The sequence below is a fragment of the Phocoena phocoena genome, chromosome 1 (genome assembly GCF_963924675.1).
Source record: "Phocoena phocoena chromosome 1, mPhoPho1.1, whole genome shotgun sequence".
NCBI classification, from domain to species: Eukaryota; Metazoa; Chordata; class Mammalia; order Artiodactyla; family Phocoenidae; genus Phocoena; species Phocoena phocoena.
In genome coordinates, this window is record NC_089219.1 from 122,940,657 (window position 1) to 122,956,733 (window position 16,077).

The following is a 16,077-nucleotide window of genomic DNA, read 5'->3' on the forward strand; positions in this document are numbered from 1 at the left end:
TTTTCAAATGAGGAAAGTAAGGAACAACGAGGCCAAGAGACTTGTTTAACTCATATATATGAAACGCTCTGCTTTCCATAGTACTGATCTTTGGCACGGGCAATAAAAGGCACCAAGCAAAAACACTCAAATTAGCATTGTCATGGAATCCAACTGATGCCTTTCCAATATGCGAATGGTCTATGAAGTTACACTTTTGAATTTAACTTTGATTCCTGCTCATGTGCAAAGTTCCTAACTGCATAAAATGTATGCAACACAGAGCTGCAAAGAACTAAGTTTAGCACCGAATTCTTCAGGGAGCAAAAGGTGTGGGTGCTTCCCCAAGCATTATTAGCTCTTTTAAATGGTAAAGCAGAAAGAATTCCTGAACACCCACCACAAGCTCTCCCCAGCCACCCAGAACATTATTTTTCAAAGAGCATGTATCTCTGAACTGAATTATCTGTGGCCAATAGGAACTTTTGAGGTATGGAAAAAGATGTTGTTTGTGTTCAGCTGTAGTGTGAAAAATATATAGAAAATACATTGCTGTAGCCTAATTCAATATACTCTCTTTGCTGACTACTCTTCAATAAGAAGTATGGGTTTTACACCCCTTCAGCTCAAAAATTCTGTGATTTCTCTTGACACAAGGAAATGATAGTGGGTATGTTCAATGGCCCGAAGGTGATTTCAGACTCAAGGTAAAAAGAGCTCTTCTACACCTGGCTTTGGAAAAGACTCTCTTACCTGTCTTGTGGTTCAGAAATCCAGTTTCACACAGTTCACACATTTTGGGTTAATGAAGGTGTTGAGGCTGTGTCTGGAACTGGATTAGCAATTCCTGCAGATGCCTATTTTTAGCGGCCTCCATCCTTTCCCTTGTTAGTTTGCTGATGCCTACCTTGGGGAGAGAGCACCAAGGGTCAGGTGTTCTTTTGCCTGCACACCGGAGAGCAGGCTCATGAGGTCCCTTCACCAGGAGGTTTTAGTGAAGTCAATAAAACGTCTGAAACTCACCAACTTTCCTAAACATCGTATAACAGCAAGAGTTCCTTATAAGAATCAGAGTTTCACTATAGTTATGTAGGCAACACAGGACAATACATTGTGGAAATGAATAAATACATAAATCGCAGTTTAAAAGTTAATGAATTCATTCAAAAACATTCACTGAGTGCCATGCCCACTGTGTGTCAGCACTGTACTGAGTGCTGGGGATACAAAGACGCATAGGGCAGGGACTTTCTCCCCAAGAAGTTTTCATACTGGGAGGAGAAAGATGGATGTTGATGGGAAAACATATATGAGAGCCATTCTAGCATCTATGCAGCGGGGTAACAAGGTGAGGGAGGGGGGTGATGAAGTAGAAAATGGGTGGTATTTTAGAAAAGATTTGTAATGGAAGAGGCACCAACTTGTTCCTTTTGAATTTGTGTTCCTCTTAAATGACAGAAAAAGTTAGTGAAAGAATCAGAACTATCTGGTGTTTGAAATAAATTAGTACTGTACTCCTAAAACTCGTTCACAGTTACTTTCAAAAGATTGTCACAGTATAGTAAGTCTTTGTTTTGGGCTAAGTCTTTCTAATAGACAAAGCTAATTTGCTTCAGGAAACATTTGCCATGGTGAGACATAAGCTTTATTGCATCTCTTTCCGAAGGCAAGCCACCAAGGGAAGACACCACCCTCGAGTTAAGTCATTTTAGTACCTATTATGACATATTACTGGGGTGTTTATAATTTGCCTGCATTAAATAAGTTTGGAAAAGGGCCCTAGCTTAGGTAGATTTATCATGAATTCAATGAAGCTTAGGGTTCAGGGCTCCTGACTTGCATAGGTCCCTTCCAAGGTCTTGAGAAGGGTCCTAGCGATTTTTGTATTCATAACTTTGCATGTTTTTATTAGATAGGATTTCCCAAAGTAGATGAGCTTCAGGCCCCACAAAACTTTGAGTCATCACTGGGTTTCAGGTAATTATAGGTCAGCAGGTTTCTTGAATGAAGCCTCTATGTTATTGACAAATATCAGGTGAAGTAGTTAGCAGTGTGGTAGTCTATTTTAAATCCGAAATCTGCCTCAAAGATGAGCCAAGAGCTTATTAATTAATAAAGTGCAACTTTTTGAATGTTGGTAGTAATCATATCTCTTTCAGATAAAATCAGGAGTGAAATATATTATGGAAAACCAGCAGTGGTTGATAATCCTAAATGTTAAGTATACTTTTTTTTCTGACTTCAAAGTGTTTCTCCTTCATTCACCTATGCAGGTCCAGACTGATGGCTTATTTTTAAAATTCTTTTAGTCACTTCTTTGGTTCTAACAATACAAGCTCCTAGATTTTAGAAACTGAAGGACTCTACATTGTACAAAGGCTATATAACTTAACGAGACAGAGAACATTCACATGCTGCCTTGTCTGTGGTACATCAATATTGTACCAAGAACAAAAGGACTAAGAGAGAATAAGAGGAAAATCAAAGCCTTATCCATATTGAATTATTTACCCCATTGTTGAGAATATCAATGAGGGAGGTGTGGCCACACTATGAAGGCAAATTGAGCTGTCATCACAGAGCAACCCTAATGCTCCCCCAGTCAACTATCATTGGTTCCCTTTAGATAGCTATGTATACACAAAAGCTGACACACTTCAGGGTGCTGTCATCACTTTTTGCTATGTACTAGAATCCTGGCAGCTTCTCAGATTTAGAAAGGCATAAACGCTAAAAACAAAAAAAACTTGGGTCTGCCCTTCGGGGTGATTCAGGGTGGCTGTTTTATTTGTAATAGTTCAAAATTTTGAGATTGTCACACCTAGAAACTACCATACTTTTCTTATCCCAACTGCATCTTATTTTTCCCACCTGTAGTATTGTCTCCCATTCTATATGTTTTTTCACTTTCTTGATAGTGTCCTTTGAAGCACAAACTTTTTAAATGTTATAAAATCCCATTCATGTATTTTTCCTTTGGTTCTTTGTGCTTCTGGTATAATATCTAAGAAACTGTTGTCTAAAGCAAGGTCATAAAGATTTAGCCCTCTGTTTTCTTCTAAGAGTTTTATAGCTTTAGCTCTTAAGTTTGGATATTTGATCCATTTGAAGTTAATTTTCATATATGGTGTGAAGAGTAGGAGTCCAGCTTCGTTATTTTGTGTGTGGATGTACAGTTGTCCCAGTATCATTTGAAAAGACTGTTCTTTCTACATGGAATTGTTTTGGCATGCTTGTTGAAACTCGATAGACCATATATATGAGGGTTTATTTCTATAATGTCTATTCTGTTCCATTGATTTACATGTCTGTTCTTATTCCAGTACCACACTGTGATTGCAGTTGCTTTGAATGGAGTTTTGAAACCAGGATGTGTGAGTCCCCCACTTCATTCTTTACGTACATTGTTTTGGTTATTCTGTTTCCTTGAATTGCCATATGAATTTTAGAATTAGCTTGGCAATTTCTGGAAAGAAATCAGTTGGGATTTTGATAGGAATTGCAGTGGAACCATAGGTCGATTTGGGAAGTAGTGACATTTTAATAAGATTATCTTCCAGTCCATGAATCCAGCATGTCTTTATATTTATTTAGATCCGTTTCAATTTCTTTCATCGGTTTTGTACTTTTCAGTGTGAATCTTGCACTTACTTGGTTAAATTTTTCCCTAAGTATTTTATGTCTTTTGATGCTATTATACATGGAATTGTTTTCTTAATTTCATTTTTGGATTTCTCATCGCTGGTGTCTAGAAATAATATTGATCTTACAACCTTCCTGAATTCATTTATTAATGCTAATAGTTATTTTCCTAGATTCCCAGGAATATGTCTTGTGGTCTTCCAGTTTCCCAGGAATACATTGGAACATTTAAAAGTCTCTGTGGACATCTCATTCCTCAGCTTTTCTTTTTAAGCTTTTTCATTGGGCTGTTTTTTGCCCCAAACTGTTATCCATTGCCTCATGCAACCGTCATGTTAAAATATTTGCTTGAAAATGTTTTCCAGTAATGACACCTGAGAAGCGACTTTTCTCACTAGACAGCTCTCAGTCAGGTCACAGGCAAGCCTTTCAACTGAGGTTTTCCAGGCACCACCAGGCATGTAAAACGATGATAGTTCTTTGGTAATGAGGCTTTGAAGGTCCTCCCAGTCCATGCTGCTCCTTTTGGTACCAGGGATGCGGGCTGTTTTTCAAGGCTACCAGTGGCATGGAGAGCTAAGGTCAAGGACAAGTTCAAGCAACACAGATCTCATTGTTCTTACAGAAATTAATTTGTTTTCCTTGAATAAATTGCTCCCCAATGTGTTGCAAGTCTGTTGGTTAAATTTCCAGAGTTCAGAAGAAGTTGATTCTGACCATTTTTGCCAGTTTTGTTGTTGTTGTTGTTATTGGTATTGTTGCTTCTATGGAGGGATGAATTTTCAGATGTCCTTCCTCCATCATTTTTTTTTTTTTTTTTTTTTTTTTTTTTTTAATGCGTTACGCGGGCCTCTCACTGTTGTGGCCTCTCCCGTTGCGGAGGACAGGCTCCGGACGCGCAGGCTCAGCGGCCATGGCTCACGGGCCCAGCCACTCCGCGGCATGTGGGATCTTCCCAGACCGGGGCACGAACCCGTGTCCCCTGCATCGGCAGGCGGACTCTCAACCACTGCGCCACCAGGGAAGCCCCCTTCCATCATTTTTACTGATTTTCCTGCAATGTTTTTTAAAATATCTAAAGTCTCAATGACCATAGGCTAATTAAATATTTGTAATGGGAGATGATTAAGGAAAAATAAATAAAAAGAGAAATAAATAAAAAAATAAAAAGAGAAAATATAATTATCATAGAGGGTTTCCCAGATGGGTAGATGAAGTTTGAAAAGGTATTTATATATTTAGTGCTCTCAAAATTAAGGTTCAAGTAACAGATGTTTAAAACACGCCCACTTCTTTTTTCATTCAGGTTAAACACAGGCTTTAGAGTCAGAACTGAGTTCAAATTCCATCTCTGCTTCTTACTAGCTTGATGAATTAGGACAAGTTATGAAGCGTCTCTGTGCCTCAGTTTCCTCATTTGTACAAGGGGGTAATATATCTATCACATAAGGTTACTGTGAGGATTAACTGTTAAATGCTGATCACAGAAGCCTGGCAACCTAAAAGATATTAGTTTTGATAGTTATCTTTCTAATATTTTGCAAAAATATGCTAATAATTCTTGAGTAGAGTTAACCTAAAGTCAGATATTCTTTTCTTTTTTCCTGTTTCTTTTGGGTTTGTTTTCCCCCCTTATTTGTTTTAAAGAATTAAGAAAGAAAGTACTAAGAAGAAAATCCATCCCAGCATTTTGGAATAAAATTCTGCTCCCCAAAATTAATTTGTTTATTTTATTGATATATAAAGAAAATGTTATTTATTTATTCGGGAAACAATTAGTAAATACCTAGTAAATATTAGGCACTGTGTCAGGCAGAGGAATAATAATGACAGTAAAGTGTGATCCCTACTCTCATGTTGCTGACAATCTAAGAGACTGACAAGTAAACAGGTGATTATATACACAGTAACAAAGGCTATGATAGAAGAATACGCATGGTACTATGTGATGGGAGTATGGCTTTCACCAGTTCCTGTTGGATTTATCTCTTCTTCTTTGGCTCCAGAACCAAGGAATTAGCCCTATTTTTGTCTTTAACTGGGTAGTTTAAATCACTAAATTTTAAAAAAATTGTAGAGATCAAAGAAAAACCCCTTGAATTATGGAGGACACTAGAAATAGTACTTTTTTACAGAGCAAGGGCTTCCTACCAGCATAGTCACTTTGAGGGTTTTGAACCTGAAAAGTTCTTTGGCATATTTTTTCTTTGCTAGCCACTTTTTTCCTATTTTTTTGTTTGTTTGTTTCTCTTCTCCACTTTATCATCTAGAGACCTGGGTGGTTCCCAATGAAAGAGTGTTTTAAAGATTCTAAGGGTGATTTAAAGGTAAAGACAGAAAATGATTTTTTTTAACCTTCAAGTTCCATACCAAAAAAAATGAATATAAGCTTTCATGGAAATAATTGAAAATACAGATAATTTTAATTCCATTCCATTGGTCAGAATTCTCAATCGTAATCCTTTGACAACAGTTGAAGATTCTTAAATTGCCAGCATTAAAATATTTGTAAGTATTGCAACAGTTTCATGGCTCATGAAATAATTTCTGCTCTTTTATGCTTTCGTCAAAGACTGAGTACTTTGGCTGAAATGTCATAATTTAGATTTTAACTGGGTTATTGAAAATAAGAGTTATTGGAAAAGAAAAGGATTAATAAAACATATATATGGGTAAGACAGCCAGCAGAGAATGAGAACAGTGTTGAAGAACACATATAGTTATGGAAGATGTAGATGCCTGTAGGAATATTATTTAACCCAGAAAGCCAAAAGGAATAAGGGGTACATTATTTTTTTTAAAATGAGTAAGCAAAGAGGTAGATGCAATTGAAAATGAGAAGTTAGGATAATAAAAAATGATTTTGCTGTTCAGCACCAAGGTCATTCATTTGATGATGCAAATTTAAATTTCTTCAGTAAGAGTTCTTTAGTATTATCATCTGTGGCAAGTCAGAAGCCAGAATTGAAGTAATCACATGTTAAGTATCTTTTTAAGTTTAGAATTTTTGTCTTTGGGTTTTATATCAAGCATGTTTGGACTTCTCCTTCAGAGACATGGGAACAACACAAGTGTCACTTACAACAATTGAAGGCATCCTCATGATGACCCTTGAATTGGAAAAACTGTAAGCTGATTTTTCTGACATTTATTTTCACTCAATTGTTTTTTTAGGTTTGCTTTATTATTTTCTTAAGTCAGGTTTATTTATGTATAATTTTCATGTCACAAAATTCACTATTTTTAAATATACAGTGTGATGTATTCTGACAAACATACAGTTCTGTAGCCACCACCACATTTGAGGTAAAGAAAACTTCTGCACTCCCAAAAGACCCCTCATGTCCCTTTGTAGTCAATCCATCCTCCTCCCACTACCAACCCCTGGCAACCACCAATCTGATTTTTGTCCGTATAATGTTGTCTTTTCCAGAATATCTTATAACTGAAAGCATGTGTTATATAGCCTTTTGTTTTTGGCTTCTTTCACTTACCAGTCTCTTTGGAGATTCATCTGTTTTGCTGCACCTGTCAGTAGTTCATTCCTTTTTATTGCTGAGTAGTATTCTAGTTGTGTGGATACACAGTTTGTTTACACATTCATCGTTTGATGAACATTTGAGTTTTTTCTAGTTTTTTGACTATTATGAACAAAGCCAGTGAAAACACTCGCATGTGTGTGTGAGCATATATTCTGTGCGATCATATGTTTTCATTTCTTTGGGGTAAAATACCTAAGGGTGGGATTACTTCAACATATGCTAAGTGCATATTTAACTTTTTAAGAAACTGGTAAACTGTTTTCTAAAGTGCCTGTGCCATTTTGCTTTCCCACTGGCAGTCTATGAGAGTTGCAGTTTCTCCACATCGTCACCTGATCCTTATATATATATATTTTTTTTAAATTAGCATTTCTAGTATGTGCGTAGTTGAATCTCATGTTTTTTGCTACATTTTGCATTTCTGTAATAGCTGATGATGTTGAGTGTCTATTCATGTGAAGACATCTTTTTAAATGAAGTGTCTGTTCAAATCCATTTTTAATTGGATATTTATACTGAGTTTTAAGAGTGCTTTATATAAAAAGCAATGGGAAAAGTCCTTTCTCTGAGATATGTGTTTAGTAAATATCTTCTCCCAGATTGTGACTTATCTTCATTGTATTAAAGTGTCTCTGAAGACTAGAAGTTTTAAATTTTTGATGAACTCTAATTTAGCAATTTTTCTTTGTTTTCATATTTATTTAATTTATTTCTTTACATGTTCTTTGTCTTAGTTGCAGCAGATGGACTCCTTAGTTGTGGCTCATGGGCTTCTTAGTTGTGGCATTTGAACTCTTAGTTGCGGCATGCATGTGGGATCTCGTTCCCTGATCAGGGATCAAACCCGGGTTCCTGCATTGGGAACTCGGAGTCTTAACCACCAGGGAAGTCCCTTAGCCATTTTTCTTGGATGGTTTGTGCTTTTTTGTGTCTTATCTAAGAAATCTTTGTCTGAGACCCCATTGTCTAACCCAAAATCACAACGATTTTCTCCTATGTTTTCTTCCAGAAGTTGTATAGTTCCATTTAGGTCTATGATTCATTTTGAGTTAATTTTCATATATGTTTTGAGGGAAGGGTCAAGTTTCTTTTTTTTGCCATTTAAAAAAAACTATTTATGTAGAACCCTATTGTGACAGTTTATTACACAACTTACTGCACCTTAAACTGTGCCATCCCCCCTCCAGTATGGCAAGCTAATAGAAACTTTCTGTTATTCCAAGGCTAGTTGAGGCGATTGCATGAGATTAGTATGTGGAAAGGGTCCTGCATTTAGCACTCTATTCCAACCATCTTAGGTCAGCTGACAAATGAGTGTCTTCACCAAGCCATCACACATTGGTCACTGCTCTAGCCTCATCTTCCTCAGCCACCCACCGCATCTGCCACAATTGTGATCCCTCTCTTGTCAGGTAGATGCCCTCCTCTCTGGATATTAAAAATTATTTCCCTATGTCACTACAATACTGTTAACACACAGTATTGAAGAAATTAAATTCCTACACAATAATATTACATAATAAAGACTTGCTATTCAAATTTCCCCAATTGTCTCTCTCATATAATATCATTTCTTTTAACAGCTTTTTGAGGTATCATTGACATACAGTAATCTGTGTTCACACACACACATACATACACACCATGAAGACATCAGCAAAATCAAAATGTCCATCATCTCAGAAAGTTTCTTAACGTCTCTTTATAATTCTTCCTTCCTATTGTTTCTTGCCCTTCCCAATCGCGATACAACCGTTGATGTGCTTTCTGTTTGCATTTTCTAAAATTTTATGTAAATAGCATCATACAGTGTATACTTTTTTCTAACTGGCTTCTAACTCAGCATGATTATTTTAATCTTCATCCATATTGTTGTATATATCAGTCATTCATTTCTGTTTTTCGCTGAATAGTATTCCATTATATGGATGTACCCCAAATTATCTATTCACCATTGATAGACATGTGAGTTGTTTCAGTCTTTGTCTATTACAGATAAAGTTGCTATGAATATTTGTGTACAAGTCTTTGTATGTATGTATACTTCCATTTCTCTTGGGTAAATACCTGCAAGTAGAATGGCTGGATCATTGGAAAGTGTATGTTTTATTTTTTAAAAAATACCTATTTTCCATTACTGGTGTGATCATTTTACATCTCTACCAGCAGTGTATGAGAGTTGCATCTTCTTCACGTTGTGGCCAACACTTGGTATGCTCAGTATTTTTAATTTTAGATAGTTTAATAGGTGTGTAGTTGTATTTCATTGTAGCATCCCTAATGATTAATGATGTCAAACATCTATTCATATGCTTATTTTCCATGTGTATATCTTTGAATCTTTTATCTATATTTTTCTGGAGTTTTGAGAGTTCTTTATATATTCTGGAAATTAGTCCTTATCCAGTATATAAGTTGCTAAGTATTTTCTCCCATTCTGTGACTCATCTTTTCGTTCCCTCAGGAGTGTCTTTTGCAGGGCAGAAATTTTTAATTTTGATGGTGTCTAATTTATCTCTTTCTTTCTTTTATGCATTCTGTTTTTGGTGTTGTATCTAAGAAATTTTGCCTAGCTCAAGGTCATAAAATTTTTCACCTGTTTTGTTCTAGAAGTTTTATACTTTTATGTTTTACATTTAGATCTCTGAACCAATTTGAGTTCATTTCTATATATCATTTGGATGGAAGTTCTTTTTTCTTTTTTGCACCTGGATATTCAATTGTTCCAGCATCATTTGGTGAAAAGACTATCGTTTCTCCACTTAAATGCCTTTGAAACTGAAAGTCAGTTGTCCACATCTCTCTACTTTTGAACTTTCCATTCTGTTCCTTTGATTTTTTTTCTCTGTCTTTACCCTACTATCAGAATGTCTTGAAAGTGTAGCTTCATAACCCTTGAAATCAGTTACTGTTAGTTCTTCAACTTTGTTCTTTTTCAGCGTTGTTTTAGTTATTCTAAATTTTATTTCCATATGAATTTTAGAATTAGCTTGTCAATTTCTATAGAAAAGCCTACTTCGATTTTGATGTATAAATCAATTTGGGGAGAATTGATGTCTTAACAATATTGAATCTTCTGATCCATGAATACATTATATCTCTCCATTTATTTAGGTCTTCCTTAATTTCCCCCAGCAATATTTTTCAGTTTTCAGTGTGCAAGTCTTTTACCTCTTTTTTCAGATTTATTTAAGTATTTTATATGTTTGATTCTAAGTAGTATTTTAAAACTTTGATCTCTGATTGTTGGTTGAGATAAATTAATCTTTTTGTATGTTGATCTTGTACCCTGCAAACTTGATAAACTCATTTATTAGTTCCAGTAGCAATTTTATAGATTCTATCAGGTTTTCTACATAATCATGTTATCTGCCAATAAAGTAGTTCTACTTCTTCCTTTCCATTCTGAATATCTCTTTTTTTGTTGTTGCCCTATTGCACTGGCTAGAACCTTCAGTGCAATGTCAAATAGAAGTAATGAGAGTAGACATCCTTGCTTTTGTCCTGATCCTGGAGAGAAAGTACTTTGTCCTTCACCATTAAATACGATGTTAGGTTTTTTGTAGAAGTCATTTACCAAGTTGAGGAAGTCTCCTTCCATTCCTGTTCTACTGAGGGTTTTTTTTTTTCTATAATCAGGAATGGATGTTAGATTCTTTCATTCTTTTCTTGCATCTATTGCAATGATTATGTGATTTTTCCGTTCTTTTCTTAATTTATTATTTTTGGCTGCATTGGGTCTTCATTGCTGCATGCAGGCTTTCTCTAGTTGTGGCTAGCAGGGACTAAACTTTGTTGCAGTATGCAGGCTTCTCATGGCGGTGGCTTCTCTTGTTGTAGAGCACAGGCTCTAGGTGAACAGGCTTCACTAGTGGTGGCATATGGGCTCAGTATTTGTGGCTCACAGGCTCTAGAGCACAGGCTCAGTAGCTGTGGTGCACGGGCTTAGTTGCTCCGTGACATGTGGGATCTTCCTGGACCAGGGCTGAAACCCATGTCCCCTGCACTGGCAGGTGGATTCTTAACCACTGCCCCACCAGAGATGTCCTGATTTTTCTTTTTTATAGTGTACTAAGTTGGGTAAATTGATTTTCAAATATTAAACCAACCTTTCTTTCCTGAGATAAACCCCACTTGGTCATGATGTATCATCTTTTTATATATTACTGGATTTGATATGCTTAAATTTCATGTGAGATATTGGCCTATAGTTTTCTTGTAATGTCATTGTCTAATTTTGATACGGTGAAAGTTGGCCTTATAAAAATGTTGGGAAATATTCCCTTCTCTTCAACTTTCTGGTAAAGTTTTTGTAGAACTGGCATTATTTTATTCCTTAAATATTCGGTAGAATTTATCAGTTAAGCCACCTGGACTTGAAGCTTTCTTTGTTGGAAGGTTTTAAACTGCACATCCAATTTCTTTGATACCTTTATTCTTTAATAAACTGTAGTAGTGCATGTCTTTCAAGGAATTTTTCCATTTCATCTTGAATTTATTGGTATAAAGTATTCTATAATATTCTCTTATTATCCTTTTAATATCTATAGTATTTTTCTGTTTTCCATTTTATTTATTTCTACCTTGAACTTTATTGTGTTCTTTCTTCTCTTACTCTGTGATTAATTTGCTCTCGTTTTTCCAGATTAAGGTGGAAGTTGAGGAAGCTGAATACAGATTTAGCAATATCCCACATGTTGACATGTTTTCAGTTTCAGTGAGTTCAAAATAGTTTCTGATTTCCCTTTTGATTTCTTCTTTGACCACAAAGTTACTCAGAAGTGTGCTGTTTAGTTTCCAAATATTTAGAGCTTTTTCAGATTTGTTAATTTCTAATTTAATTGCATTGTGTTTGGAGACATATATTGAATGACTAAAATCCTTTAAAAAATTTTTAAGTATCTTTTTAAATTTATTATTTTGCTGCATTGGGTCTTTGTTGCTTCGCCTGGGCTTTCCCTAGCTGCAGCAAGCAGGGGCTGCTCTTCGTTGCAGTGCATCGGCTTCTCATTGGATAACTTCTTTTGTTGCAGAGCACAGTCTCCAGGTGCGTGGGCTTCAGTAGTTGTGGCACACAGGCTTTAGAGTGCAGGCTCAGTAGTTGTGGCATACGTACTCAGTTGCTCCACGGCATGTGGGATCTTCCTGGACCAAGGATCAAACCCGTGTCCCCTGCATTGGCAGGCAGATTCTTAACCACTGAACCACCAGGGAAGTCCCTATTCCTGTATTCTTAATCTTCTGTGTAGATCCATATTCCAATCTGGTGTCATTTTCCTTCTGCTTAAAAATACTTATTTTAAAATTTCTTATAGTGAAATTCTACTAGTAGTGAAGTCTTTCAGCTGTTTTATGTCTGAGATAGTCTTTATTTTGCTTTTGTTTTGACAGATCTGGGTATAGAATTCTAGCTTTATAGAATTCAATTCACTACTTTAAAGATGTTATTCCACTGAGATCTCATTTACATTGTTTCCAACAAAAATTCTGCTGTCATTGTTTTCTTACTTCCTCTGCATGTATTGTGTAGTTTTTTCCTCTGGCTGCTTTTAAATGTTTCTCTTTATTGCTGATTTTGAGCAATTTGATTATTTTTTGTGTCTTTGTGTAGTTTTGTCCATGTTTCTTATGCTTAAAGTTCATTGATCTTCTTGAGTTTGTGAGTTTATAGTGTTTACCAGTTTGGGAAAATTATGGCTATTATTTCTTCAAATTTTTGTATTTCTCCTCTCCTTCATGGGCTCTAGGTACACATGTATTAAGTGACTTGAAATTGTTACACAACTCACTGATGCTCTATTCATTTTTGTTGTTGTTTTGTTTTGTTACTTTTTTTGTTTCATTTTGGTTAGTTTCTATTACTATGCCTTAATGTTCAGTGACCCTTTCTTCTGCAGTGTCTAATCAGCCATCAACCTCGTTCAATATATTTTTAATTTAGACATTGTTTTTAATCGCTAGAAGCTCAATTTTGGTATCTTTTACCTTTTCCATGCCTGTACTTAACATTTTCTGTTTTTAGTCTACGTTTTTTAACATGAAATACGGTTATAATAACTTTACTTCGGGTATGATAACTTTTTAAATGTTCTTTTCTGCTGATTGTAACATCTGTATAGATTATGGGTTAGTTTTGATTGATTGCCTTTTCTCCTCACTATGGGGCATATTTTCCTACTTCTTTGCAGGCTTGACAATATTTCATATGATCCCAGATGTTGTGAGTTTTACTTTCTTGTGTGCTATACATATTTATATTCTTGTAAAATGCTTGGGCTTTGTTTTGGGTGGAATTAAGTTACTCAAAACAATTTTATTCTTTTAGGTCTAGCTTTTAAGATTCGTTGGGTAGGAGTCCAAGTAGCCTTTAGTCTGGAGCACATTATTTGCAGCTACTGAGACAAGTCCTTTCTGAGTATCATGAGGTTTTCCAGTCTGACTTGTAAGAACAGGTACTATTCCTACAACCCTGTGTGATATCCAGATATTCTTATTATTAATCCTTTCATGTGGTTCTTTTCCTGGCATCAAGTAATTCCTCACACAAATGTACTGACCAATACTTTTTTGAATTCTCAAGAGATCCCTCTGCATATCTCCAGAGTTCTTTGTCTGTGCACTTCTTTTCTCTCTGGTAGTCTGCTTTGTGAACTCTAGTTACCTTGGTTTTCCCAGACTCTCAGCTCCATTTCCTCAGTCAGGGAGTCCACCAGTCTCTGCCTGGACTTCTCTTCCCTGTACGATGACCAGGACACTCTCTGAGAGAAGTAAGTTACGGCAGTTATAGGGAGCATTTCATTTATTTCCCATTTCCTGGGGATCACTGAACTTTATTGCCTGATGTCCAGTTTCTTGAAACCTGTTGTTTCATATGTTCTGTCTGATGTTTTCATTGTTTCAGGTGGGAGGTTAAATTGGTCCTTGTAACTTCATCTTGACCAGAAGCCAATAACATTCTTTAAGTCTGTTTTGTTTTGATACAGGTTCCAATTAAAGACTAGGCATTGAATGTCATGTCTTTGTTTCCTTTAATATGGAATATTTCCCTACTATTTTTTTTTTGGTCTTTTATGACATTGGCGTTTTTGAAGAATCTAAGCCAGTTGTCATGAAATTACCCCACGATCAGTATTTGTCTGTTTTGTCATTAGATTCAAAGTAAATATTTTGGGGAAGAATACTATATAGGTGATGTATTCTTCATACTTCATCACTTCAGGTGTCCCAGTGCTAAGTTTAATCACTTGATTAAGGTGGTATCTTCCATATCTCTCCATTGTAAAGTTACTTTTCCACTTGGTAATTGATAAGTCATATGTGGGGTGATACTTTGGGATCAGTGAGGATCCTACTTTCAAACAACTCTTCACCCAACTGTGCATCAATGATAATCCTAGTCTGAATCGATTATTACATTGATAGATGCAAAATGACACTTTCCTAATTCTATCTTTCCTTTTGCATTTATTAGCTGACATTATTCTATAAAGAAGAGCTCCCCCACTTTTCATTTTGAGTATCATTATGAACTCATGTGCTTTTTTTTCAATTAACTATTCTATACCTTATTATAATGATAAAGTTATTCTTTCGAATGTTCCTTTTTTCCAGATTTGGCCAATGCGATCTCTGTTATAGTTTAACCACATGATGCTTTTTTACTACTAGAATAACTTCTAATATATTACTACTCACAAATAGGAACTGAGAAAGGGATTCTCAGAAGGAGCGGTCTTATTCAGACTCTTCTTAGAAGTCTGCCTTCTTCCTGTGTACTCTCAACCCAAAGTACGGATTTCGGGTTGGAAGGAGATAATTCTGAATTAAATTACAGATCAATGTCACCCAATTCTAATCCCTATTCCCTTTTATCTAGGCATGCAATACCTACTGACATTCTAATCCTTCTGTTGGGCACCTCTCTCCTCCTCTATATTTATTTACAACAGTCAAGAGCAGCAATTGGCCAACCGGCCCCTATCCAGTTCTGCAGTCCATGTGTCCCAGGAACTCCTTTTTGCACTGGTCTGTGGTGGCCTTGGCTTACCTCTTCTACCTACTCAAATAACTCTTTTACCACGAATTTAATTACCTGTGTTTCCATTTATAGGATCTTACCTAGCCGTATGGCCTGCTGCCTCTGCCAATTTAAAAATATTATTGAGGTTGTCTGAAAGACAGTCAAGCTGTGTTGTGACAGTGAATGCCTGACAGACGTCACACGTTGTGGTGAGTCTCAATTGCGGGACAGTAAATTTTTAATTTAATATTTTAATCTGATGATAAATTTTAAAATTAATGATGTAATTGCATTATTTCAATTCATACATTCAGAGTTCCAGCTCCCTAAGTTTCTAAAAATTACCCCCTTGCTAAAAATCAGATTATTGTTTACATTATTAAGCTAATAATATCTCAGTTACATTGTTAGGTTAATAATGTACCTGATCCGCATACATAAAGGAACAAGAGAAAGGAATGGAAGGGGGAAGGGAATTAACATTAATGGCCTCATATCCTATGCTGTGCTCTCTGCAAACGAGAACTTATTGATATAGTGCCTCACAGTTTGTAAACTGATTTTATATACATTAGGTCTCAAGTACCCTTTGTCTCAAGTGTAAATATATTTTTGTTTATTTTGTTTGTGTCTGCAATTTTATAAAGAGTACAATTGATGTTGTTTTATGTTCTATTTGGAGCCTGAGAGTTTCTGGTTCCGTAACAAGAAGCTGCTACCTAGCCCTTCTAATGGAATGGAAAGCTAGTTTATTCTTAGAATGTCAAGCTCTGAACTTGCTCTGAATCTCAAGCTTTTCTATCCACAAAACACTCAGGGGCTTTCAACTATTTTTCTATATATTAGATTTATTGGCACTAACTTTTTAAAAAGCGCGGGCACGCGTTCCCTGGC

General features: G+C 35.9%; 1 pseudogene; it reads left to right on the top strand.

The window, feature by feature from the left end:
• LOC136142264 (leucine-rich repeat-containing protein 37A-like) overlaps positions 1 to 15,787 on the top strand; it is a 36,801-nt pseudogene extending 21,014 nt beyond the window's left edge.
• The last annotated feature ends 290 nt before the right edge of the window (positions 15,788 to 16,077 follow it).